The sequence below is a fragment of the Canis lupus genome, chromosome X (genome assembly GCF_011100685.1).
Source record: "Canis lupus familiaris isolate Mischka breed German Shepherd chromosome X, alternate assembly UU_Cfam_GSD_1.0, whole genome shotgun sequence".
NCBI classification, from domain to species: domain Eukaryota; kingdom Metazoa; phylum Chordata; class Mammalia; order Carnivora; family Canidae; genus Canis; species Canis lupus.
Window position 1 is genome coordinate 84,317,304 of NC_049260.1, and position 27,922 is coordinate 84,345,225.

General features: G+C 39.8%; 1 pseudogene; it reads left to right on the forward strand.

The window, feature by feature from the left end:
* The first annotated feature begins 8,891 nt into the window (after positions 1 to 8,891).
* Positions 8,892 to 9,315, forward strand: LOC100687461 (annotated as a pseudogene).
* The last annotated feature ends 18,607 nt before the right edge of the window (positions 9,316 to 27,922 follow it).

Consider the following 27,922-nt stretch of genomic DNA (forward strand, 5'->3'; position numbering starts at 1 on the left):
AGAGCTTGGCAAATGCTCCGACTCAGTCTCTCCAATCCTCCCTCTTCCAAAGAGCTGGTTCTAAATATTCACCAATGCACTGGGATTTACAATACAATAAAACGGGCTGGTTCTGAGAGGTGTGGTAAGAGGATGAGGAATGTTTTGCTTGGAGAAGAAAAGACCTGAGTGGACCTAACTGCTGCTAGGGGAAGAAGGCTCAGATCCCTTCTTTATTTCTCCAAAGGGTAAATCAGAACTACTGTGCTTATGTGTACAGGTGTATGTGTATGTGGGGGAGGATTCCATGGAAACTGGATTCAACTCAATATAAAAACAAGACATTATTAATGCTCAGTACCATTCAAAAGGGAAGAAATTTATCTCAGGAGATAGTGAGATTCCACATCACTGGAAGTGAGAAAATAGAGGCTTAAAAACCAGGAATCTAAGAGTTCAAAACCAGTATGAGGGGGAAGATTTTGTAAGAGCTCAAAGATTGCTTCTCTTCCCATTTATATTGTGTCTTCCCATTTATATTATATATATTATATATATATTTGCCAGCACTATGCTACCCAAAAGGGTTTCCCAAACTGAATTAAGGTAAGCATTCTACTCACGCCAGGAGAGAAAAAAAATTCACATTAACTTAAGCAGGCTTTGGAAACAATTATACTACGGTGGGAAGAGTAGTTACATGTTTACATTGCTTGAAACTATGTTCTACAAAGTCATGTCAAACATAGCAGCTATGAAAAATAAACACAAGAAACAGAGGAATTTTATTAGATTAAACATCTTTTCCGAGCAGCAGCTCATGGTTCTCTTTAGTCCACTGTCTGTTTTCATTAAATCAATCATGATTTTTTGAAGCCCAGAGGCACATGATCAAGGAGTGATTTCCATGGTTTGGATAGTTATCTACCTGCATGGGATGTTTGAGGTATTCACAGGGAGAAATGCAGCTGAATTTTCCAGTATCTCCATCTTTCATCACAATCTACCTGGCTATTGATAGAATGGAGTGAAAACAGAACTCTTAGTGTGATATATGTGGCTGTGAGTAGTATATATGTATTACTGGGTTTGGTGATACTTAGACCTTGTTTAGAACAACAGTTTAGGATTAAAACAGAATTATAAGAAAGTGTTCCTGGATTGTCAGATACGGATTTAAAAAAATCTGCTCCTCCATAAAATTAACAAGAACACAGTAAATTGTCAGAATGAGCTTTTTCAGAACTCTGAAAATTGACTGAAATCACCTAACCATCAAGAGCTATTTATTCAAGAAAAATGGCTGAATCTCAATAAGACCAATGAGCTTCGTGGTATTTTAACTTGCTCTGTTCCCATTTTCTTCTCCACAGCTTAGTGGGAGCCTTAAAAACTAGCAGCTTCACAACTATGGCTGTTGTGAGAATCAGGTTATTGGAAGAGGCAAAGTAGGTTTTGAGCTTGCTCATCAAGCCCCATTTTCAGAAAATAGCAATTGTCATTATTTGACTTGCCTGACACCTTCCTGGAAATCTCCACCTGCAAAGCTTGTCTTTATTTGACCTGAGGCAGAGCTTACTCACTGTGAACAGTCTTTTCCCTGGACCATTCAAACAAAAATAATGGTGCTAGAAAATTATGAAGGCAGGGCAAATGATAGGTGGGATGCTCAGGGGAAGTCTTCATTTATAAGGTAATGCTTGTTCAGCCACCTCCGCTAAATGATGGAGTGAACCATGTAGCTCTTTGGAGGCATTAGAAGGGAATTTTAGGCTGAAGTAATAGCATATATAAAGTCCCTGAAGTGGGAGTATGCTTGGTTCCTATCAGGAGGAGAAGATAAATTGATTCTAATCTTTCTTCCTCTGTCTTTACGTAGGAATTCATTGGGGAGGAGGGGGCAAGATGGCGGAAGAGTAGGGTCCCCAAATCACCTGTTCTCACCAAATTACCTAGATAACTTTCAAATCATCCTGAAAATCTACGAATTCGGCCTGAGATTTAAAGAGAGAAGAGCAGGAATGCTACAGTGAGAAGAGTTCGTGCTTCTATCAAGGTAGGAAGACAGGGAAAAAGAAATAAAGAAACAAAAGGCATCCAAGGGGGAGTGGCCCCGCGAGGAGCCAGGTTAAGGCCCGGGCGAGTGCCCCCAGGACAGGAGAGCCCCGACCCGGAGAAGCAGGAGCTTCACCAATCTTCCCGGGTGGAAAGGCGCCCGCAGGGAGTTAGAGCAGGACCCAGGAGGGCGGGGATGCCCTCAGGCTCCCTGGGACACTAACAGACACCTGCGGTGCGCGCAGGAGAGTGCGCCGAGCTCCCTAAGGGCTGCAGCGCGCAGGGCTGGACCCGGGAGCAGCTCAGAGGGGTGGGCGGCGGCTCCACGGAGGGGGCTGCAGGGCGGGAGCGCGAATCCAACAGCGCAGACTGGGAGCACTGGGCGCCGGGACACAGCTCAGGATCCGGCCTCCCCCGGGACAGGCAGAGGCCGGGAGGGCCCAGGACAGCAAGGACGCTCCTGTCCCGAGCTGAGCAAATCAGCAGCCCCGCCCCGGAGCCTCCAGGCCCTGCAGACAGAGAGCTCTGGAGTTACTGCAGGGGCTGAATCCAGGTTTCCAGAGCTGCTGCAGCCACTGTGGTTGTTCCTCCAGGGGCCTCACGGGGTAAACAACCCCCACTGAGCCCTGCACCAGGCAGGGGGCTGAGCAGCTCCCCCAAGTGCTAACAAGTGAAAATCAGCACAACAGGCCCCTCCCCCAGAAGACCAGCTAGACGGACAACTTCCAGGGGAAGCCAAGGGACTTAAAGTATACAGAATCAGAAGATACTCCCCCGTGTTTTTTTTTTCTTTTTGATTTCTGATTGCTTCCCCCACCCTTTTTTCCCCTTTCTTTCTTTTTTCTTTCTCTTTTTCTTCACTGTTTTCCTTTTTTTCTTTCTTTTTTCTTTTTCTCTTTTCTTTCCTTCTCTCTCTCTCTTTTTCTCCTTTTCCCAATACAACTTGTTTTTGGCCACTCTGCACTGAGCAAAATGACTAGAAGGAAAACCTCACCTCAAAAGAAAGAATCAGAAACAGTCCTCTCTCCCACAGAGTTACAAAATCTGGATTACAATTCAATGTCAGAAAGCCAATTCAGAAGCACTATTATACAGCTACTGGTGGCTCTAGAAAAAAGCATAAAGGACTCAAGAGACTTCATGACTGCAGAATTTAGATCCAATCAGGCAGAATTAAAAATCAATTGAATGAGATGCAATCCAAACTAGAAGTCCTAACGACGAGGGTTAACGAGGTGGAAGAATGAGTGAGTGACATAGAAGACAAGTTGATGGCAAAGAGGGAAACTGAGGAAAAAAGAGACAGACAATTAAAAGACCATGAAGACAGATTAAGGGAAATAAACGACAGCCTGAGGAAGAAAAACCTACGTTTAATTGGGGTTCCCGAGGGCGCCGAAAGGGCCAGAGGGCCAGAATATGTATTTGAACAAATTCTAGCTGAAAACTTTCCCAATCTGGGAAGGGAAACAGGCATTCAGATCCAGGAAATAGAGAGATCCCCCCCTAAAATCAATAAAAACCGTTCAACACCTCGACATTTAAAAATGAAGCTTGCAAATTCCAAAGATAAAGAGAAGATCCTTAAAGCAGCAAGAGACAAGAAATCCCTGACTTTTATGGGGGAGGAGTATTAGGGTAACATCAGACCTCTCCACAGAGACCTGGCAGGCCAGAAAGGGCTGGCAGGATATATTCAGGGTCCTAAATGAGAAGAACATGCAACCAAGAATACTTTATCCAGCAAGGCTCTCATTCAAAATGGAAGGAGAGATAAAGAGCTTCCAAGACAGGCAGGAACTGAAAGAATATGTGACCTCCAAACCAGCTCTGCAAGAAATTTTAAGGGGGACTCTTAAAATTCCCCTTTAAGAAGAAGTTCAGTGGAACAATCCACAAAAACAAGGACTGAATAGATATCATGATGACACTGAACTCATATCTCTCAATAGTAACTCTGAACGTGAACAGGCTTAACGACCCCATCCAAAGGCGCAGGGTTTCAACTGGATAAAAAAGCAGGACCCATCTATTTGCTGTCTACAAGAGACTCATTTTAGACAGAAGGACACCTACAACCTGAAAATAAAAGGTTGGAGAACCATTTACCATTCGAATGGTCCTCAAAAGAAAGCAGGGGTAGCCATCCTTATATCAGATAAACTAAAATTTACCCCGAAGACTGTAGTGAGAGATGAAGAGGGACATTATCTCATACTTAAAGGATCTATTCAACAAGAGGATTTAACAATCCTCAATATATAAGCCCCGAATGTGAGAGCTGCCAAATATTTAAACCAATTAATAACCAAAGTGAAGAAATACCTAGATAATAATACACTTCTACTTGGTGACTTCCATCTAGCTCTTTCTACCCTCGATAGGTCTTCTAAGCACAACATCTCCAAAGAAATGAGAGCTTTAAATGATACACTGGACCAGATGGATTTCACAGATATCTACAAAACTTTACATCCAAACTCAACTGAATACACATTCTTCTCAAGTGCACATGAAACTTTCTCCAGAATAGACCACATACTGGGTCCCAAATTGGGTCTGAACCGATACCAAAAGATTGGGATCGTCCCCTGCATATTCTCAGACCATAATGCCTTGAAATTAGAACTAAATCACAACAAGAAGTTTGGAAGGACCTCAAACACGTGGAGGTTAAGGACCATCCTGCTAAAAGATGAAAGGGTCAACCAGGAAATTAAGGAAGAATTAAAAAGATTCATGGAACCTAATGAGAATGAAGATACAACTGTTCAAAATCTTTGGGATGCAGCAAAAGCAGCCCTAAGGGTGGAAATACATCGCAATACAAGCATCCATTCAAAAACTGGAAAGAACTCAAATACAAAAGCTAACCTTACACATAAAAGAGCTAGAGAAAAAACAGCAGATGGACCCTACGCCCAGCAGAAGAAGAGAGTTAATTAAAATTCGAGCAGAACTCAACAAAATCGAGACCAGAAGAACTGTGGAACAGATCAACAGAACCACGAGTTGGTTCTTTGAAAGAATTAATAAGATAGATAAACCATTAGCCAGCCTTATTAAAAAGAAGAGAGAGGAGACTCAAATTAATAAAATCATGAATGAGAAAGGAGAGATCACTACCAACACCAAGGAAATACAAAAGATTTTAAAAACATATTATGAACAGCTATACGCCAATAAATTAGGCAATCTAGAAGAAATGGATGCATTCCTGGAAAGCCACAAACTACCAAAACTGGAACAGGAAGAAATAGAAAACCTGAATGGGCCAATAACCAGGGAGGAAATTGAAGCAGTCATCAAAAACCTCCCAAGACACAAGAGTCCAGGGCCAGATGGCTTCCCAGGGGAATTTTATCAAACGTTTAAAGAAGAAATCATACCTATTCTCCTAAAGCTGTTTGGAAAGATAGAAAGAGATGCAGTACTTCCAAATTCGTTCTATGAGGCCAGCATCACCTTAATTCCAAAACCAGACAAAACCCCACCAAAAAGGAGAATTACAGACTAATATCCCTGATGAACATGGATGCAAAAATTCTCAACAAGATACGCCAATAGGATCCAACAATACATTAAGAAAATTATTCACCATGACCAAGTAGGATTTATCCCCGGGACACAAGGCTGATTCAACACTCGTGAAACAATCAATGTGATTCATCATATCAGCAAGAGAAAAACCAAGAACCATATGATTCTCTCATTAGATGCAGAGAAAGCATTTGACAAAATACAGCATCCATTCCTGATCAAAACTCTTCAGAGTGTAGGGATAGAGGGAACTTTCCTCGACATCTTAAAAGCCACCTACGAAAAGCCCACAGCAAATATCATTCTCCATGGGGAAGCACTGGGAGCCTTTCCCCTAAGATCAGGAACAAGACAGGGATGTCCACTCTCACCAGTGCTATTCAACATAGTCCTGGAAGTCCTAGCCTCAGCAATCAGACAACAAAAAGACATTAAAGGCATTCAAATTTTAAAAAAATTAAAAAATATTAAAAAAAATAAAGGCATTCAAATTGGCAAAGAAGAAGTCAAACTCTCCCTCTTCGCCGATGACATGATACGCTACATAGAAAACCCAAAAGCCTCCACCCCAAGATTGCTAGAACTCATACAGCAATTTGGTACCATGGCAGGATACAAAATCAATGCCCAGAAATCAATGGCATTCTATACACTAATAATGAGACTGAAGAAAGAGAAATTAAGGAGTCAATCCCATTTACAATTGCACCCAAAACATAAGATACCTAGGAATAAACCTAACCAAAGAGGTAAAGGATCTTTACCCTCAAAACTATAGAACACTTCTGAAAGAAATTGAGGAAGACACAAAGAGATGGAAAAATATTCCATGCTCATGGATTGGAAGAATTAATATTGTGAAAATGTCAATGTTACAGAGGGCAATTTACACGTTTAATGCAATCCCTATCAAAATACCATGGACTTTCTTCAGAGAGTTGGAACAAATTATTTTAAGATTTGTGTGGAATCAGAAAAGACTCCGAATAGCCAGGGGAATTTTAAAAAAGAAAACCATATCTGGGGGCATCACAATGCCAGATTTCAGGTTGTACTACAAAGCTGTGGTCATCAAGACAGTGTGGTACTGGCACAAAAACAGACACATAGATCAATGGAACAGAATAGAGAACCCAGAAGTGGACCCTCAACTTTATGGTCAACTAATATTCGACAAAGGAGGAAAGACTATCCATTGGAAGAAAGACAGTCTCTTCAATAAATGGTGCTGGGAAAATTGGGCATCCACATGCAGAAGAATGAAACTAGACCACTCTCTTGCACCATACAAAAAGATAAACTCAAAATGGATGAAAGATCTAAATGTGAGACAAGATTTCATCAAAATCCTAGAGAAGAACACAGGCAACACCCTTTTTGAACTCGGCCACAGTAACTTCTTGCAAGATACATCCACAAAGGCAAAAGAAACAAAAGCAAAAATGAACTATTGGGACTTCATCAAGATAAGAAGCTTTTGCACAGCAAAGGATACAGTCAACAAAACTAAAAGACACCCTACAGAATGGGAGAAGATATTTGCAAATGACATATCAGATAAAGGGCTAGTTTCCAAGATCTATAAAGAACTTATTAAATTCAACAGCAAAGAAACAAACAATCCAATCATGAAATGGGCAAAAGATATGAAGAGAAATCTCACAGAGGAAGACATAGACATGGCCAACAAGCCCATGAGAAAATGCTCTGCATCACTTGCCATCAGGGAAATACAAATCAAAACCACAATGAGATACCACCTCACACCAGTGAGAGTCGAGAAAATTAACAAGGCAGGAAACCACAAATGTTAGAGAGGATGCGGGGAAAAGGGAACCCTCTTACACTGTTGGTGGGAATGTGAACTGGTGCAGTCACTCTGGAAAACTGTGTGGAGGTTCCTCAAAGAGTTAAAAATAGACCCACTCTATGACCCAGCAATTGCACTGCTGGGGATTCACCCCAAAGATTCAGATGCAATGAAACGCCAGAACACCTTCACCCCAATGTTTCTAGCAGCAATGTCCACAATAGCCAAACTGTGGAAGGAGCCTCGGTGTCCATCGAAAGATGAATGGATAAACAAGATGTGGTTTATGTATACAATGGAATATTACTCAGCCATTAGAAACGACAAATACCCACCATTTGCTTCAACGTGGATGGAACTGGAGGGTATTATGATGAGTGAAGTAAGTCAATCAGAGAAGGACAAACAGTGTATGTTCTCATTCATTTGGGGAATATAAAATAAGTGAAAGGGAATATAAGGGAAGGGAGAAGAAATGTGTGGGAAATATCAGAAAGGGAGACAGAACATAAAGACTCCTAACTCTGGGAAACGAACTAGGGGTGGTGGAAGGGGAGGAGGGTGGGGGGTGGGAGTGAGTGGGTGACGGGCACTGAGGGGGACACTTGAGCACTGGGTGTTATTCTGTATGTTGGTAAATTGAACACCAATAAAAAATTAATTTATTAAAAAAAGAAATAAAAAATAAAAATAAAAATAAGAATAAATAAATAAATAAATAAATAAATAAATAAATAAATAAATAAATGGATTTCCTTGGCTCTTATGACTTCAAAGACCATCACTACAGCACTCCTCACCAGGTCTCTGCTATACTACCTTCATATTCAGAACTCATTCAGGAAAGGTTTCACAAAACACTGATTCTGTCAAGTTATTCCCCGGCTTAAGAACTTTTAGGGGTTCCTATTTACTTACAATAAAAATCCAAATTCCTCCCCAATCTTCCAAAGATCTCCACCAACGTGATCTTGTGTTCTGTTTGTCACTTGTGCTATTTTATAAACTTTGATTCCTATTACTCCTGCACTGACCACTTCAGTTCAGTGGTCCTGCGTGTAATTCTCTCCTGCGTGTAATTTTTATCTTGTGGCAGAATATACATAACATAAATTTTACCATTCTGTTTGACGTAGTTGCTGATAATGTAGCTTACTTTTGCCATTTTGTTGTTTGTTTTGTATATGTTTTGAATCTTTTTTTTTCCTCACACCTTTCATTACTGTTCTGTTTTTGTGTTTGGCTGGGTCTTTTTATACTGGCAAGTTTTGACTCCCTTCTCATTTCCTTTTGCTTATATGCTGTAGATTTATTCTTTTTGGTTACCACAGCAATTTTACGTGTAACACCCTGATGTTTTGGGAATTTATTTTAAATTGTTACCAACTTAACTTCAATTATATACACAAACTGTATTATATTACAGCTCTGTTACTCTCCACTTTATGTTAATAATATAAAAAATTACATCTTTAGTTCTTTTGCTCGGGCCCATGGCACTGGCAGGATGGGCAAGTGTCATGGCCTTTTGTACTGCCAGGAAGCTCCATAGCTACCAACAAAATCAGAACTGGCATGATAAGTAGTACAAGAAAGCCCACTTGGGCACAGCCCCAAAGGCCAACCCCTTTGGAAGTGCTTCCCATGCAAAGGGAATTGTGGTAGAAAAAGTAGGGACTGAAGCTCAACAGCCAAATTCTGCCATCAGGTAGTGTGTCAGGGTCCAGCTGATCAAGAATGGCAAAGATCTAGCCTTTGTACCCAATGATGGTTGTTTGAATTTTATTGAAGAAAAGGATGAGGTTTTTGTTGCTAGATTTGGTCACAAAGGTCATGTTGTCAGTGACATTCCTGGAGTTCATTTTAAGGTTTAAGCCAGTGTATCTCTTTTGGCCTTATACAAAGGCAAGAAGGAGAGACCAAGATCATAAGTTTTGATGGTGAAAATAATAAATTCTCATATGCCAAGAAAATTACATCTTTATACATGTGTACTCATTAATATGGACTTGTCTTTAAATCTATTTGTCTTTTAAATCCTATGGAAAGTAAAAAGTGGAGTTACAAACCAAAATTACAAAAATACTGATATTATATTTGTCCATGTATTTATCATTTATCAAAGATCTTCTCATTCTCATATGATTTGGAATTACTGTGTAGTGTTCTTTCATTTTGATTTGAAGAACTTTTAGCATTTTTTATAGGATAAGTCGGTGGCAATGAATTCCCTCAGCTTATGTTTATGTCTTAATTTCTCCTTCATTCTTGATGAACAGTTTTGTTGAGCATGGAATTCTAGTTGGTAGGTTATTTTTCTTTCAACACTTTAAATATATCATGCCTTATCCCCCCAGGCTTTCTGCTCAGCAGTCCACTGATAATCTGGTTGAGGATCTCTTATATGAGACAGGTCACTTTTCTCTTGCTACTTTCAGGATTCTCTTTGATCTTTGGCAATTTGTTATAATGTGTCTTAGTATGACTCTCTTTGGGTTTAGCCTACTTGGAGTTCATTGGCCTTCTTGTATCTATATTTCCATGTCTTTACACAAATTTGAGTTTTTCGCTATTATTTGTTTCAGTAACCTCATGCCTCTTTATCTCTGATTTCTTATTAGACTTCCATAATGCAAAATAGTGCTGGGCATGGAGCCTGCCTGAGATTCTCCCTCTTCTCCCTCTGACACTCCCCCTCTCTTTCTCTAAAAAAAGGGGGGCATAAAACTTCTTATTGCTTTGAATGTGGCTTTAAAAAAATGGAATGTTCACTTGGTTGCTGTAGACCTTTGACTTTTTTCAGAGTTCCTATAATGTTATTTTAGCCAGCCTCTAGTTGTTTTTTCAAATGTTTCTGTGGGGAAATGTAGATCCATAGCTTCCTAGTCCACCATCTTACTGATATCTCTGTTGGGTATGACATTGGGTTTACTTTTGCCCTTCCTTACATGCCATCACTTCTACCCACAGTATCCAGGTTTCTCTTTCCTCCACCAATTAGTTTAATGCAATGGTGAAGAATAGGGGCTCCAGAGTCAGTCAGACATTACCTTGAACCAAGATATGTCACTTGCTTCAGATGTCATAATGTCACTGAGCCTCAATTTCTCATCTCTAAGATGAGTGTGCAATAGTAGCAATGCTACCTTCCATTTCAGGTAATAAGATAATGTCTATAATGTAAAGTCCAAGCATATAGTTATTTCTTAAGATTAGTTGTTTCTACTGTTATTACTGCAGAGGAATACCATTTTTCACTTACTAGCTCTGTGACCTTGAGTAAGTTACTTAACCACTTCAAGATTCAGTCTTGAAATGTAGCTAACTATAGTATGCACCTCATAGAAAATGTTAGGATTAAATGAGATAACGCCTATGAAATGCTTGTAATAAAGTGGGTAGTAGTGCTCAAATGAATGGTTAAGAGCTTTAGGGGATCGACAAAGGTGAAATCCCATTGTGTGGAATGATTGGAGTAGTTACATAAAAGTTAGGATGTATGTTTGGTCCTTAAAAATAAGTATAATTTGCAGGGGCACCTGTGTAGCTCAGTTGGTTGGGCCTCTGACCCTTGGTTTCAGCTCAGGTCATGACATTATAGTTGTGGGACTGAGCCCTGCAATGGGCTCCACATTTGGCATGGAGTCTGCTTCTGATTCTCTCTACCTTTCTGCCCCTCTGCCCCTCTGCCCCTCTCCTTGCTTGCACACAAGCTCATTCTCTCTCTCTCTCAAAATAAATAAATAAAATATTTTAAAAATAAGTATAATTTGTGGAGTTGGAGAAAGAATGAGTGAAATCAAAGAAGAAGGAACAGCATATGTAAAGTTCAGGGAGGTGAAAATAAGTGTGGTATGTCAGAGAACAACAAAGATATTATTAATGTTGAAGAGCTGTAGGAAGAAAGTGTATGATCAAATCAGGGACAGATTGATAGAGCTTTGGTATTATTTAAAGTATCACTGCTATTAACCCTCAATTCTCAATGGTTTATAATATAATAAATGTTTCTCATTCAACTCACAATATGCTGGGAGTGTTCCTGGTTGGGCAGCTTTCTACTTATGCCATCATATAGGGACCCAGGATCTTTCCATTGTATGGCTATGTCCTCCTCTAGATCCTTGGCATTCTTTCAATTCAGCTGGAGGAAGGGAAAAGAGAGAATAGGGCAGTTTGTATAGGTTTTTATGTGTCAAGCTGATAAGTCATACACATCACTTCTGTTTAAATTTCACTGGCCAGTACTCAGTCACATGGCCACACCTAAAGGCAAGGGAGGCTGAGAAATATAGTCTAACTTTGAAGAGTCTATGAGTTTGTTACAATCATTTAATTATATGAAGATATTTCTTTTAAAGAATACATTGATTAAATTTTTGTGTAACACGTTAGCTTTTTATTCTTAAAAAACTCTGTCCAGAAGTCAGATAAAGACCTTTATAGGTCTTTATAGGCTTTGCTTTTTTTATTTTATTTATTTTATTTTTCTTTTTTCTTAAAGATTTCATTTATTTATTCATAAGAGACAGAGGGGGGGGGCAAAGGCACAGGCAGGGGGAGAGGGAGAAGCGGGCTCCATGCAGGGAGCCCGACGTGAAACTCGATCCCGGGTCTCCAGGATCACGTCCTAGGCCAAAGGCGGTGCTAAACCGCTGAACTACCGGGACTGCCCCCTTTATAGGCTTTAAATGAAATGCCAAAAATATGATTGTACTAACTGGCATACACAATTTCAAGTTAGAAAAAGTATAACTAAACTATAACAAAATTCAAGAAGGTTTTGGTTTTTTTCCCTCCATGATGATTACTTTGATTTTTTTTAAAGAAAATTCAGTATCAATTTTTTCCCCATAAGCTTTTTATTCTGATTTTAGGGGCATCTTTGTTGATGCATCTGTTTTAGCTATTTATTGAATAATCCAATTCAAATTTGGCCTTTCAAAAAACCATTTTAATGTACAATTATTCTTTGGTTTCACTTTGAGGAGTTTAGGGAAACTCTGTTAAAACAGGAGGCCATACCTTCACTTCCTCCCTGCTCTCACATGTTGTTTATAGATGCAGAGAAAAAGAGGCAGTTCAGAGAGATTTACTTCTGACAGAAAATAAGAGGGCTGTATTTTTCTGGCTTAGGACTTGCTGTACAGACTTGTTTTAGACAGTAATTCAAAGGAAGACCTATTTTAGCAGAAGAGCCACAAAAGAGAGTGTTTACATTGAGCTTATTTTTTGACTTTCCATTAAGTGGTGATTATCGTTCTGAAATTCAGATCTACAGCTCACCACAAAATAAGAACAGAGTAGAAAATCAAAATCAATCAAGAATTATGGTAAAATTTAGCTGTTTTTTTTTTAAATAGCTCTAAATGACATGTGAGAATGAGATCAGAACCAATGTTTCAAGTGTAGTTATAAAACTGATTATGTTTCTTTCTTTGTGCTTCCCTTTGTCCTTTATTTTTTATTTATTTCATTATGGTTATAAAGTCTGTTAACCATTTCATGTTTTATCATTGTTAAATCATATGAATTATTCTCTATGTCAATAATATTGTGGATGTGACATTTTTCTACAGTTCTATAGTATTTGATTATAAGGTTTGAGACTAAGCATCACTATGTCACTTGAGCAGTCATTCCAGCTCAACCTCCGGGAGAGTGAGCAAGCAACATGTCCAACTTAGGGAAGACACAACAGTCTCCCCAAAGGGACCATGTTGCCTTAAGGTGATGGAACCTATACTACAGTGTTGGCATAATAGAAATTGGAGTAAGGAGTATATATCAGAGGTATCAATAATGTCAACCTGTGAAGCCAAACAAGGTCGTAGGGATGGATTTTGTTCAATGAGATATGAGGGAGGGCAGAGGGCATGTCATCTAAGTCATATGATCAATAGTAGGAACTAAGATTGGAGGTCTTGAATACTGGGTGACTATGGCCCAAGGAGGTAAAGGTAAGAATCAAAAATGACTTACTCCAAAAATTCAAGCTTACATGATTTGGGAGACAGAAGAAAAGGGGAAAAGTTTATGGGAAATAATAATGGCTTAAAATTGGAATAAGCTTGATTTTGGGTTGGCTGAGGACCATTGACATGGATGGTGTAGATCTGGGAGTTAGAGAAATAAGACTATTGTTCCAGGGAGATTCCTACTAAAGCCAGAGTTGGGAGTCATGTACATCAGTGAATATGGAGAGAAAAAAAGCCTAGGGCTGGAGAGGAACATGATAAGGGGGATATAAAGTTGGGGGAATTGGTTCTTTTCTTTTTTCAAGAGATTTTATTTATTTATTCATGAGAGACACACAGAGAAACATAGGCAGAGGGAGGAGCAAGCTCCCTCTGGGGAACCGGATGTGGGACTTGATCCCAGGATCCCAGGATCACAACCTGAGCCGAAGGCAGATGCTCAACCACTGAGCCACCTAGGCATCCCTGGGAGAACAGATTCTTGAAGAAGACCATATAGATTCAGAGTAGACAGATTGGAGAAAATAATATGGGTGGGGAAACACCGTGTTATAGACAAAACATAGCAAAAAATGAAAGCAACAAAAACACAAAGCATATATTCTTTTCCTCCGAAGTATTATTGGCCTCCAACCATTCCTTTGTGGGTTCCTGGGTCCAAAGCATAGCAAGGGAAGTTGAAATTCTGCTGGAAGACACATTACCACACATGTCTCAGAAAAAGAGAAGATCTACATGGTAAAAAAAAAACAATGAAATGGTTATGTTTCATGAAGGAAATGTTAAAGAATAAGGCTTTTGTTTGCTTTTGTTCTTTTTTACCTCTAGAATGCAGCAATTAGGGTGTAATCTGACCTTTCAATACACAGCTGACCCTTGAACAACATGGGTCTGAACTGTGCGGGTCCACTTATATGCAGGTGTTTTTTGATAAATACAGTACAATACTGTAAATGTATTTTCTCTTCCTTAAAATTTTCTGACCAAGAGTCAGATGCTTAACTGACTGCACCACCTAAGCATCTTTATTCCTCATGATTTTCTTTTTTCAAAAGATTTATTTATTTTTTGAAAGAGAGAGAGGGGGGGGGGAGAGAGAGAGAGAGAGAATGAATCCGTGTGCACACAAGTAAGGGAGAGGGGCAGAGGGAGAGAATCTTTCAAGCAGACCTCTGCTAGGCATGGAGCTCAATAATGGGCTCAATCCCACAACCCATGAGATCATAATCTGAACTGTAACCAAGAGTTGGATATTTAACCATCTGAGCCACCCAGGTGCCCACTCTTATGATTTTCTTAATAACGTTTTCTTTTCTCTAGCTTACTTTATTGTAGGAATATAGTATATAATACATATACAAAATATGTGTTAATCAACCATTTATGTTATCTATAAGGCTTCTGGTCAACAGCGGGTAGTTAAGTTTTGGAGGGGTCAAAAGTTATATGTGGGGGTTGGTACCCCTAACCCCCACGTGGCTAAGTGTCAACTGTATGTATGTATTCAGCATTGGTGAAGAGGAGCCAATGGGCCAGAACTGGGATCTAATGCCTACCCCCCCCTTTTTTTCTTCCTGACTCACTTTATTTTTTTTTAATCCTCTTGAAAAAAATTTTAGCACCATTGCAAATATGTGAAGGATTTATGGAAACTCAGGACACAGCACTAATTTTGGTACTTGCTCAATGTGGAGTGAGGAGTATGTCAATGTTTTTGTTCTGTACTTCTATCTTAACAAACATATTATTTGGGTAAAAAACTTGACTTTACGCTGTAATATAGAATATTAGGTGTTGACTCCAAAACAAATTGGTTTTCACTGAGATTCAAAACAAGTTTGTTTATATATTTGAAATTAAGATTCATTTCCCCTATCATACTCATATTTTTGATATATTTTCCACCCACAAACAATTTTCATCAAAATAGAAAAATATACACTCAAGTTAAGCAAGCAATACATCCTTATTAATACAGAGTATTTCTGGAAGTAAGTCATATATCAAAATAGCTCTCAATTCCAGCTTTGCTGAAGGCTTTCCTTCTAAAGAGAATCTTTGTCCATTTTGGTAGATAGCCACTGAAATAACCATTTTCAGTTGAAGCAGCATTGTTATTGTTTTTCTTCAGCTATCTGGTTGATTGGTTGCTCTACCATTGTTTGCCACTATGTACACTTAAACATAACAAATAAGCACTACAAAATCTGCTTTCAACATGGAAACATGTTTGAATTAATTCTAGTGGAGGCTGAGAAACCAGGAACCAATCAATGTCTGTTTTATGGTGGTGTGGCCACCAATTCCTTTATACTTTGCTGATAAAACCCAACAGCAACAACTACTACAACAACCCAACTATTGTGAGCACCATGTAAAATACATCACTTGCTTTGTCTCATTGAATCCCTATGACAGTCCTCTAAGATGACTATTATATCCCTGTTTTGTGAAAGAAGCTGATTTAAGTGATTTGCTTCAAAGTCACATAGCAAGTGGCAGACTGAGATAGGAACACAAGCTGATCTAACACCAAGGTCCAGGTTGCTGTATTTCTTCTCAGAGTGAGGCTATACTATAGACAGCCCAAATAATTTGGAAAAGGAGAAAATATGGTGGAAACTGTGATGAAGACATCTTAAATATTTGCTCTGATTGTAGGGATTTACATTCAAAAAGTCAAACTGATTTGAAAGCTTTTACCTAACTCCTTCTCCCTACTCCTAGTTTGCTGTTCAATTTATATATATATATATATATGTAAATGCCAAGTGGGCCAACTCAAGTGTTTATCAGAATTGTGTCAAATACTATCTTCTCAGTGAAGTCTACTTTGCTGTATTAAAAATTTCACCATTCCCAACCCAAAATACTCTCTATTTCTCTTCCCTGATTTAATCTTCTCTTTAGCACTCACTGCCATCTACCATACTACGACACTAACCTGTTTATTTTGTTCATTGTCTCTCCAACCAGGATGTAAGCTCACCCAAGAGCAAAATTTTCTCATTATGATAGCCCCAAAATTGTGTTTAAAATGGTGTCTTATATATAGTAGACTTCCAGTAAATATTTGTTGAGTGAACAAATCTTAAAAGTCCTCCTTGGCCTCTAGAAGAAGGCCAGTTCTTTGACTAGTATTGTGTGCTAGTTACTGATATTTCCATTCTTTTAAGTCTCTTTATATATTTTTCTGGGCTAAATAATGGAGATGGAGTTGTTTAGGCAAGGCTTCCTAGAAAGTGAGTTTGGAAGTGTGTTTCAAGAAGACTGAAGTCCAGAGAATAGCAGAGAATAAAAGAAATATCTCCCAAATTGAGGAAACATTATCCTCCAGAATGGGGATAATTTGGTTGGTTAAAGGGGAAAGCCCCTGTTCAGCAGTAATCAGAAATTAGGATGAGAGCAGCATAGTGAGCCAAGGGCCCTGAAAGCCAGATAAAGACACTTAAAGTTGATATGCCAAAGAATGATAATGAGAGGAACATGATCCACAGATGTCAAGTTTCCTACTATTAACTGTGTGGACTTTTCTAAGTTAGTGTATTTCTCTGGGCTTCAGTTTTCTCGTCTGTAAAATGAGGGCAGACATAATTGAGTCCTAAGCTCATAGAGTTGTTGTAGGACTTGAGGTAATACAGACAACATGCTTAGCATGTGACAGTAAATGAACGTTACTATCATCATCATCATCACTACCTTTAAAATATTATCAGTCTTTTAATACTTTATCATGAGTATTTGACATTTACTATTCAAAACTGTTGTGGCTTTAGGGGACTATCAAACCAAGGGCAGTGGTTGAAAATATGCTGTGTGTGTGTGTGTATGTGTGTGACTGGTATGAAAATTATTCTATCCACAGTGCAGAAACCATGAATCACTTTTACGGGGTTGCCCAAGGAAATGCTGACACCAGTAACTACTGGTTTCAGTGGATTTGTGACACCTTCCTGGATTCTGGGCAGTCTAGGACAAAGGACAGAGTTGAGTAGGGGAAGGCAGGTCATCTGAAGTTTTCAATTTTGGTACTGAGGATCAGTTCTGCATATACACTACTACTACTTTTTTATACAAACAAATGCCTGAGTATAACTCCTTACACTTGACAGTTTTAGCAACTAACCTATCAAACAAGACAGAGGGGAAGAAAAGCGATGTGGTAGAATTGGTAAATGAAGTCAAGACCATCATCACCATGTTAGGTTCTGGCCACAAGATATGAGGTTTCTTGGTGACCAAATATAACAGACAAAGAAAGAGAGGGAGCTGGAATCAAGGAGAAAGTCAGTTTACTAGGACAATGCCGGCAGGGTACTCAGGGTAGGTGGTACTTGTAAGTCAGCTAGGTCATCATGAAGTAAGTCTGTTTACATGCAGTGGAGGCCCTAGGCCCTGGATTGGGATCTGATCCTGGGGAAAAAGCTGAACAAAAGCAAGAGTGGCTGGGAAGATCATTCTATGAAGGGAGGGAGTATTTGAATGATTATTCAATTTGATGACAGAAGGACCCTGAAGGTATGATTAGAACATGTGGAATTGCTTGTGGGGAGAAAGGAATTGAAGCCACAGGGAATAAGGTAGGCAAAACAATGGAGTTGAAAAAGCACAGAGAGGCTGAAATGTCAGGGTAGTGTAGGTCAGTTGTGTGGGTCAAGGCTAGAAAGGTAGGTTGGGACCATGTTGTGAATGGTTTTAAACACCGAGTTGAAGAGTTTTAGGATGAATTCAAAATATGAAACTATTGAAAGTGTTGGCATAGAAGCATAACATTCTTAGAGCTATGTCTTAGAAAGATTAATTGGTTAGCAAACCAGAGGGTAGGTTTCAAGGGTGTTAACACAGAGACAGAAAAGCTAGTTAAGAGACAATTGCTACTATTTGGATAGAAGAGAATTTGGAACTAAACTAGTGACAGTGGGGATGGACATGAAAAGCCAGAGCCAAATCATTTAAATAATTATAGCAGAGAATGGCATCTCATTGGCTCCAAGCAGAATAGACAGAAGCAGATTTGTAGGCTCTGTGCTATGGGGAAGAAATGGGCAAGAATTTCCCTATGTGATAACTTGGACAACAGATTACAATTTAGTCTTAAACACCCATTTAGTAAAAATTCTCTCATAGGTAGAATTCATTTTAAAAAGAAAACTTAAAAAGCAACCCATCTTGTCAATTTGAAATAATTTCAATTATTTATCCAGGTTTTAAGAAATACCACCACATTTTGGTTTCATGATAGTATACTAGAAATGCTTTTTAGACCCTAGTTTTGAAAGAAAAAAACCCTGATTTTCAGGACAGCCAAATGCAACTAAAGACAGAGATGAGAGGTTAAGTTCAATTTTGCTATATTTTTGAGGTCACAGAAGTTCAGAGCAACCAAAGTGAATTGAGGGGAACCAAGAAAGCCAAATAAAATTCTTAAGAGTTGAGAATCAAGAAAAGCTTCATGACCATGCTTGAATTTGAGCTTTTAGTTAGGAGGCACTACAGGCAAAATTGCAAGTAGATTTGAGCATTTTTAGAAATGGCTAGTGTTTAAAATCACACTCATCTAGCATCCTTATGTAAGACTTCTTATCTTGAGAAGGCTTAGGAAATGCTGGGTTCTGATTTTCCCTTGTGTCCTTTTAGCAGTAAGTTAGATACCTTGGAAAGCAAAGACATGCAGCCTGGCTACTGGGAACAATTTTTTGCACAGCTGGAGAGAAATATGGTTCATCTAATTCACACAAAACCTCCTTACAGGTAGAAGTCTTATTTCAATTTAGTTGAGAACTTTTTGAACTGTTCAAATGTCACTTTTGCTCCTATTCCCCCAAACCAAATACTCTCCTTGAGGCGAGTGACTCAGGGTCTGACAGAGTTATAAGAGGCCATTAGGCTTGAGCCTACTGAACACTACAGGAAGATTTACAGTTAGCCAGCTGAGACTGAATGTCTAATGTGAACATAAGCAGAGAAAATTATTTTGGCCTCTTAAATTCCACTTGGATGGACCAATTTATCTGAGTTGATTGCCTATACTGATCAAGGGGACTTCCAGTTCCTCTTTCACAACTTTATGGAGGGGCCATTTGACAAAGTCAAATATAGCTAGTGGGTTCCAATTAGTGACATCTCAAGGGAGCATAGCAAGAGCCTATGTCGTAATGATCTTCAGGAGTGACAAGGTGATTGAAGAAGCTTGGGCCTGTGTCTTTGCTTATGGTGGAAGCAAATTTTTCTCAAACATATTGACGAAGCACAATATGGTGATTTTGCTACCTTTTAGATGAGCCAGAGTGGATGGTTTTAGGGAAAGGTGATGGGATTGGTCCCATGTATCACCATGGATCAAGCATTATAGTTACAAATTCACACTACTTAGACATCCTTGATTTCAAATCTGGTTCTACCACTTATTACCTATATGACTGAAGGTCAATTAATTTCTCTGATGCTTAAAGTCCTCAAGTATAGAGGACTATAGTATAGAACTATATATATATAATATATAGTATTAGAACTATATATATATATAGTATATATATATAGAAGCAACTATATTCATAATATATATATATTATATATACAGTATTAGAACCTACCTCAAAGCATAGATGTGATGATTAAATGAACTAAAAAAAATGAACTAAAAATACTGCATCAATCTCAATGCTTAGCACATAGTAAGTGCCCAGTACTTGTTAGAAATTATGTAAATTAGCTCTGATCAGGTTTGAGGAGGGATGTTGCACTTGTGGAGGGCAGAGGTAGGGTAACGGTGTATAGAGGCCTGTCAAAGGCTCAAAACAGCATCTCTATCTGTCACTGATGCCTTCAAGTACCATTGGATCTGCTGGATTATATGTCCCAAGTGGCAGAGTGGCTTGCACAGCAGTCTGCAGTTGTTGTAGAGCTTTTTCTTGTTATGGGCCCCCCTCAAAATGCAGCTTTCAAGGTCACTCAGCAATAGGCTAGTGTAACACACCCAAATGTGTGGTGGAATATTTTGCTTTTAAAATCCAGAAAGTATTTCCTACAGGGTGTTATGACTCTTTCTTGGTTGTAGGAAGGCCATATGCAACCACTTATCTTTTGCTTTAAAAGGTATATTTCAACATGCCCCACACCACTGGATCCCTAGAAATTTCACTAAAGTAGAAGGCCCCTGAATTTTTGTTAGATGTGTGTCTTACTCTCTGATATGCAAATGTCATATCAATAAGGCTAGTTAGTTCCTGCTTGTTTACTAAGTACAAGCAGCATAATGTCATCAGTGTAATGGACCCATGTAATATCTTGTGCAAGCTGATCAAGATCCCTATGACCAGATTATGACATAGGCCTTGGAGCGTTGAGTCAATACAGTGAAGGTGTATTGCTGGCCTTGCCAGCTAAAGCTGCTTCTGGTGGTCCTTATTGACAGGAATGGAAAAAAGGCATTTGTCAAATAATTGCTGCATACCAAGCACCAGGGGACATGTTGATTTGCTCAAGCAAAGAAACTATATCTGGTGCAGCAGGTACAAATCGGAGTCACCACCTGGTAAAGCATATGATAATCCACTACCATTCTCAAACATCCATCTGTTTTCTGCATAAACCAAATAGAAGAATTGAATTGGGATGTCGTGGGAATCACCATCCCCTGCATCTTTCAAGACCTTGATAGTAGCACTAATCTCTGCATTTTCTACAGGAATGCAATATTGCTTTTTATTTACTATTTTTCCAAAACTATCAGCAGTTCTAGTGACCTCTGCTTGGCCTTTCCTACTATAATAGCCCTAAGTCCACCAGTCAGAGAATCAACGTGGAGATTGTGCCAGCTGCTAAGTATGTCTATTCTAATGCATTCTGGAACTGGGGAAGTAGCCATGGAAAGAATTGAGGGACCCACTGGACCCACTATAAGATGGAGTGGAGCTACAACTCCATTGATCACCTGACCTCCATGAGCTCCTACTCTGATCAGTGGGCCACAGTGATGTTTTGGGTCTCCTGGATCTGGTGCAGTTCAGACCCAGTATCTGGTATTACCAGAAAGTTTGGATTATTTTGATTCCTCAGTGCAGAGTTACTCGGTAAAAGTGTCCCTTTGAGGAAGGCTGGGAGAAAGATTAACAGTATACATTTTCAGTAGTGTACCAAGGTCCTTCCTCAAGGGGACCCAAGCTCCCTTTTATTCAAGGGATTCTGGGTCTGTAAACTGGTTCAAGTCTGGGAATTAATTGAGGGGTTATGGCTCTCTGTTTTTATGATTTAGGTTAGACTCTGTTCACTTGACCTACATTTCTGCTTATACAGATCAAGTAAGAATTTAGTAAACTTCCTATCTATTTCAACATCATGATCAATGTCAGTGCCATAGGACAACATGAGTCAGACTATTTTGACTGCTGCTTTGATCCATTATGGTAAACATGTCCACATTGCCTTTGGTGATTAAGTGCTGCCATTTGGCCCCTGCCATCCTGAGATTCAGCTACTTCCATTTTATTTAGATATCTCAGTTCAGTGACCATAGTTCCCCCATAAGGTCTAGTGTACAGAGAATAGTTATCACAAAGCTTTTCAAGGATGCCAGAGCTCCCCCTCACAAATTTATTTGTCACAGTACTTGTTAAAGGTGTGTCTTCTGGACACTCAGTGTGGCCAAGTCATTTTTATATGACAAATCCACTTTAACATTCCAATATCCCTAAGCCTTTGAATCCCTTCCTCTACATTAAACCAAGGCAGATCCAGTATTCCTAACTGGTTCACAGTGGGCCACCTTTTGGTTCGTGTTTCAGCCAACCAACCAACCAACCAACCAACCAGTTAGAGCCATTTCTAACTCCCCAAGCTGTAGCATTAAGTGCAGAATCTCTGCTTAGGGAGTCTATATCAAATTTTGCCTGACTCAACTTCATGTTCCTTCCACCACTACCCCATACTTTTTTTTTTCCTCATTAAACTTTTGTTTTAATGGGTCTCAAAATTCTGTGACAGATTTTTGGTCAAGTTGTTTCCATTAAAAAGCACTGATTTTAAAAACTAATAACCTAAAACTGCCACACACACACACACACACACACACACATACACACACACACAACAACAAATGGTCCACAAAACATTCTCCTTTCCTTCTGAAGGTTTGACGATGCATTGTTATCATTAACCAGTCTTTTACTATTAAACTTAAATGGCCAATTGACACAAACAGTTCTGAGACCGTTCTTCTACCGCTGATTAAGACTGGTGTGGCAGGTATTGGAGATAATATTCATTTAGCCTTCTGAGCTTTCTGGGCAGACTTGATGACTTTGCCAGCTCCAGCTATCTTCTCGTCCATTGCTTTGATGACACCCACAGTAACCATCTGTCTCATGTCATGAACAGCAAAACAGCCCAGAGGAGGATAGTCAGAGAAGATCTCAACACACATAGGTTTGCCAGGAACCATATCAACAATGGCAGCATCCCAAGATTTCAAGAACTTGGGACCATATTCCAGCTTTTTTCCAGAATGACGATCTATTTTCTTCAGCTCAGCAAACTTGCAAGCAATGTGAGCTGTGTGACAATCCAGCAAGGTGCATATCTAGCACTGATTTGGCCTGGATGGTTCAGGATAATCACCTGAGCCGTGAAGCCAGCTTCTTCCATTGGTGGGTCATTTTTGCTGTCACCAGCCACATTGCCACGATGAACATCTTTGACAGATATGTTCTTGACATTGAAGCCCACGTTGTCCCCAGGAAGAGACTCACTCAAAGCTTCATGGTCCATTTCAACAGACTTTACTTCAGTTGTAACATTGACTGGAGCAGGTGACCACCATGCCAGGCTTAAGAACACCAGTCTCCCCTCGGCCCACTGGGACAGTACCAATACCACCAATTTCGTAGACGTCCTGGAGAGGCAGATGCAGGGGCTTATCAGTTGGACGAGTTGGTGGAAGAATGCAATCCAGAGCTTCAAGCAGTGTGGTTCCACTGGCATTCCCATCTTAACGGGTGACTTTCCATCCCTTGAACCAAAGCCTTTTAGCACATGGCTCTAGCATGTTGTCACCATTCCAACCAGAAATTGGCACAAATGCTACTGTGTCGGGGTTGTAGCCAATTTTCTTAATGTAGGTGCTGACTTCCTTAACGATTTCCTCATATCTCTTCTGGCTGTAGGGTGGCTCAGTGGAATCCATTTTGTTAACAACAATTAGTTGTTTTACACCCAGTGTGTAAGCCAGAAGGGCATGCTCACGGGTCTGCCTATTCTTGGAGATACCTGCTTCAAATTCACCAACACCAGCAGCAACAATCAGGACAGCACAGTCAGCCTGAGATGTGCCTGTAATCATGTTTTTGATAAAGTCTCTGTGTCCTGGGGTGTCAATGATGGTCACATAATACTGCTGGTCTCGAATTTCCGCAGGGAGATATCAATGGTGATACCATTGTTAACATTCCGCTTTGAGTTTATCCAAGACCCAGACATACTTGAAGAAGCCTTTTCCCATCTCAGCAGCCTCCTTCTCAAATTTTTCAATAGTTCTTTTGTTGATCCCACCACATTTATAGATCAGATGGCCAGTAGTGGTAGACTTGCCCGAATCTACGTGTCCAATGATGATGATGTTGATGTGTGTCTTCTCCTTTCCCGTTTTGGTTTAGGTTTAGTGGTGGTTTTCACAACACCTGTGTTCTGGTGGCAAATCCATTGCAAAAATGCATCCACACCTTTTTTTTTAGATTTTATTTATTTATTCGAGAGAGAGAGAGAGGCAGAGAGACAGAGACACAGGCAGAGGGAGAAGCAGGCTCCATGCAGGGAGCCTGATGTGGGACTTGATCCCGGGACCCCAGGATTACGCCCTGAGCCAAAGGCAGACACTCAACTGCTGAGCCACCCAGGCATTCTGCACCCACACTCTTAATATCCATTCCCACACATGTTCCCTGGGATTTTGTCTGTATATATTAGAAAGCTTAGGTAGTTCTATTGCAATGAAGTATACTTTCTCCTGGGTCGCTCTGCACCTCACCTTTAGGCTTCTGCTGGAACTTGAATCTGGTTACAAGTGCCTGAAAGTGAAGAAGGGCAATGGAATGGATCATCAGGAGAATCAGCATTGTCTTGCATGGTAACTGCCTCAGGAGAGGCCATTATACATTCCTCGGGTAATGCAAGTTTAATCCCCCAGACACGGGTAAAGAAGCCACTTCTACTAGGATCAAGGAGGCTCCTTCTACCAATTATGGAGAGGCCTCTTCCACTGACAAAGAAGGCTCATCAATATTTAGGGGATTTTGTCCCTAGCTTTGTCAGTGTCTTCCCACACATCCTCTTTCCAATTTTGGGACCCCACTCCTAACCAATGCCCTCATTTTAACAGTAGACACACTAGGAGGCTGGGATTTCAACTTGAATTGTAATTCGTCCCATCACAGGGTGAGATTATGTGTTTGATTTTTCAGCAGTTTCAGTCCCACAGCTATAGGAGGTAAGAGTCTCCTTCAGGGCACACACAGAAGGCTTCAGGGCATTTATGTGCCACTTGAGCTGGGAATTCAAGACCCTGAGCTCATCCTTTTGTTTTCCTGCTTTGCCCAATGACAGGAAGCCAAATCAGCCAATCTCATTATATGCATTAATTTGACCAAAATGTTTGAAACTGGTATATACATAACCATCCACATCCTTGCTTCTTATAAGTGGATGATAAGAAGCATACAATGGTGATAATTTGCATATCTATATGGTCAGATCACATCACTGACTCTGTGCCCTCTTTATTACTGCAAATAGAATCATTAGCATCTTTAAATCTAATCAGATTAGAGAGCCAATTTCAGAAACCCCAGAACCAATTCAGAAAATTCATCTGAAAAATTCTGTTCTCCTAGAACTACTTTTGGCACCAAAATCTATATTAGGTTCTCCAGAGAAATAGAACAAATAGGATATGTATGTTTATGTGTGTATATGTGTGTATGGATGTGGATTTATAATAAGGATTTGGCTCATGTGATTATGGAGTCTGATAAGCCCCAGTATCTGCAGTCAGCAAGCTGGAGACCCAGGAGAATCAATTGTGCAGTTCCAGTCTAAGGACATGAAAACCAGGAGAGTTGATAGTATAGTTCCAGCCTAAAGGTCAATAGGCTGAAACCCAGGAAGAGTTGTTATTTCAGTTTGAGTGTGAAGGAAGGAAGAAATGGATGTCCTAGCTCAAGGCAGTCATGCAAAAGGAGTTCCCTCTTTTTTTTTTTTTTTGTATATTTTTTATTGGAGTTCGATTTTCCAACATATAGTATAACACCCAGTGCTCATCCCATCAAGTGCCCCTCTCAGTGCCCGTCACCCAGTTACCCCATCCCCCCACCCACTTCCCCTTCCAATGGAATATTACTCAGCCATTAGAAATGATGAATACCCACCATTTGCTTCGAAGAGAAGTTCCCTCTTATTCAAGGGAAGGTCGTTCTTATTGCTCTTTTTAGGTCTTCAACTGATTGGATGAGGCTCATCCACATCAGGGAGAGGAACCTGTTTTACTCAGTCTACTGACTCAAATACTAATCTCATTCAAAAATGTCTTGGGGCACCTGGGTTGCTCAGTTGGTTAAGCATCTGCCTTTGGCTCAGGTTATGATCTCAGGGTCCTGGAATAGAGCCCCAGATCAGGCTCTGGGCTCAATGGGGAATATGCTTCTCCCTTTCCCTCTGTCTCTCCCCCTGCTGTACTCTCTCTCTCAAATAAATAAATAAAATCTTTTTAAAAAATTACCTTCACAGACACACCTGGAATTGTTCGACCAAATATCTGGGCACCCCATGACCTAGCAAGTTGACATGTAAAATTAACTATCACAGTGCTTTTAATAACAAAGGAAAAAATTTTAAAGATTTTATTTATTTATTCATGAGAGACAGAGAGATAGAGAGGCAAAGACGTACACAGAAGCAGGCTCCCTGCAAGGAGCCTGATGCAGGACTCGATCCTGGAACCTGGGATCACGCCCTGAGCCAAAGGCAGAGGCTCAACCGCTGAGCCACCCAGGCATCCCACAAAAACATTTTTTAATCTGGTTTTCAAGTGACACAGTTAAGAAAATAAGAAGACATAACAGACTTGGGGAGAAAATATTCTTAAAGATCTTTATTTGGCATTATAACGAGCTCTTACAATTCAGTAAGAAGAGACCAAACAACTCAATTCTTAAAAATTGAGACTCGGACACTTCATCGAAGAATGTATATGAATGGCTAATTAGTCTATACGCACCTGGAAAAGGTGTCTAAAATAATTAGTCATTAGGGAAAGGCAAATTAAAATCACAGTGAGATACCATTTCACAGTGAATAGAATGAATAATATTGGAAAGACTATAGTAACACATGTAGATGAGGTTGTAGTACAACTAGAATTCTCATACATCATTGGTGGGTATTAAAATGGCACTGTCACTTCATAAGCACAGCGGTTTAGCACTGCCTTCAGCCCAGGGCGTGATCCTGAAGACCCGGGATCGAGTCCCACGTCAGGCTCCCTGCATGGAGCCTGCTTCTCCCTCTGCCTGTGTCTGTGCCTCTGTGTGTGTGTGTGTGTGTGTGTGTGTGTGTGTCTCATGAATAAATAAATAAAATATTTAAAATTTATTCATTCATGAGAGATTTTGTTTACTCACTCATGAGAGACACAGAGAGGCAGAGACATAGGCAGAGGGAGAAGCAGGTTCCCTGTGGGCAGCCTGATCTGGGACTTGATTCCAGGACCCTGGGATCATGACCTGAGCCAAAGGCAGATGCTCAACCACTGAGCCAACCAGGTGCCCCAGGTTGATAGTTTCTTATGAAGCTAAACATATATCTATCCATGATTCAGCAATGCCACTTGGAGGTATTTATCCAATAGAAATTAAAACGTGTCCACACAAAGACCTGCATACAAATGTTCATAGCAGTTTTATTCATAATATCTGGAAGCTGGAAACAATGTTCATAAACTAGTGAATAGACACACTGGCATATCCATAAATGGAATACTACTTGGCAATGAAAAGGAATAAGCTTCAGGTACTGGCAACAGCATGGGTGTTGCTGAACAAAAGAAACAAGATGCAAAAGAATACATACCATATACATCATATTCTACATCAGCCTGAACTAATCTATATCTAAATACCACTACCAGTTGTTTTAGACTTGAGGGAGACAGATTACAAAGGAGCACAAGGGAACTTTCCTGTGTGACAGAAATGTTCCATGACTTAATTGGCGGGATCGTTACATGACTCTATACATTTGTCATCAAATCACACATTTAAATGGGTGCACTTTATTGCATGGACGACATACCTCAATAATATTAGTTCATAAAAAATATTGAATATACAACTTCAGTAGATACATAGAACAATAGACCAGACATCACTGAAAGGTGAATTTCTGAACTGAATGAGAGATTTTATTCAATGAGATCTCTCAATGAGGAAATCACCGAGAATGCAGGACAGCGAGCTAAAGAGAGAAAAGATATGAAAGAAATATGAAAGGTAAAAGGTTACATTTATCTAATGGG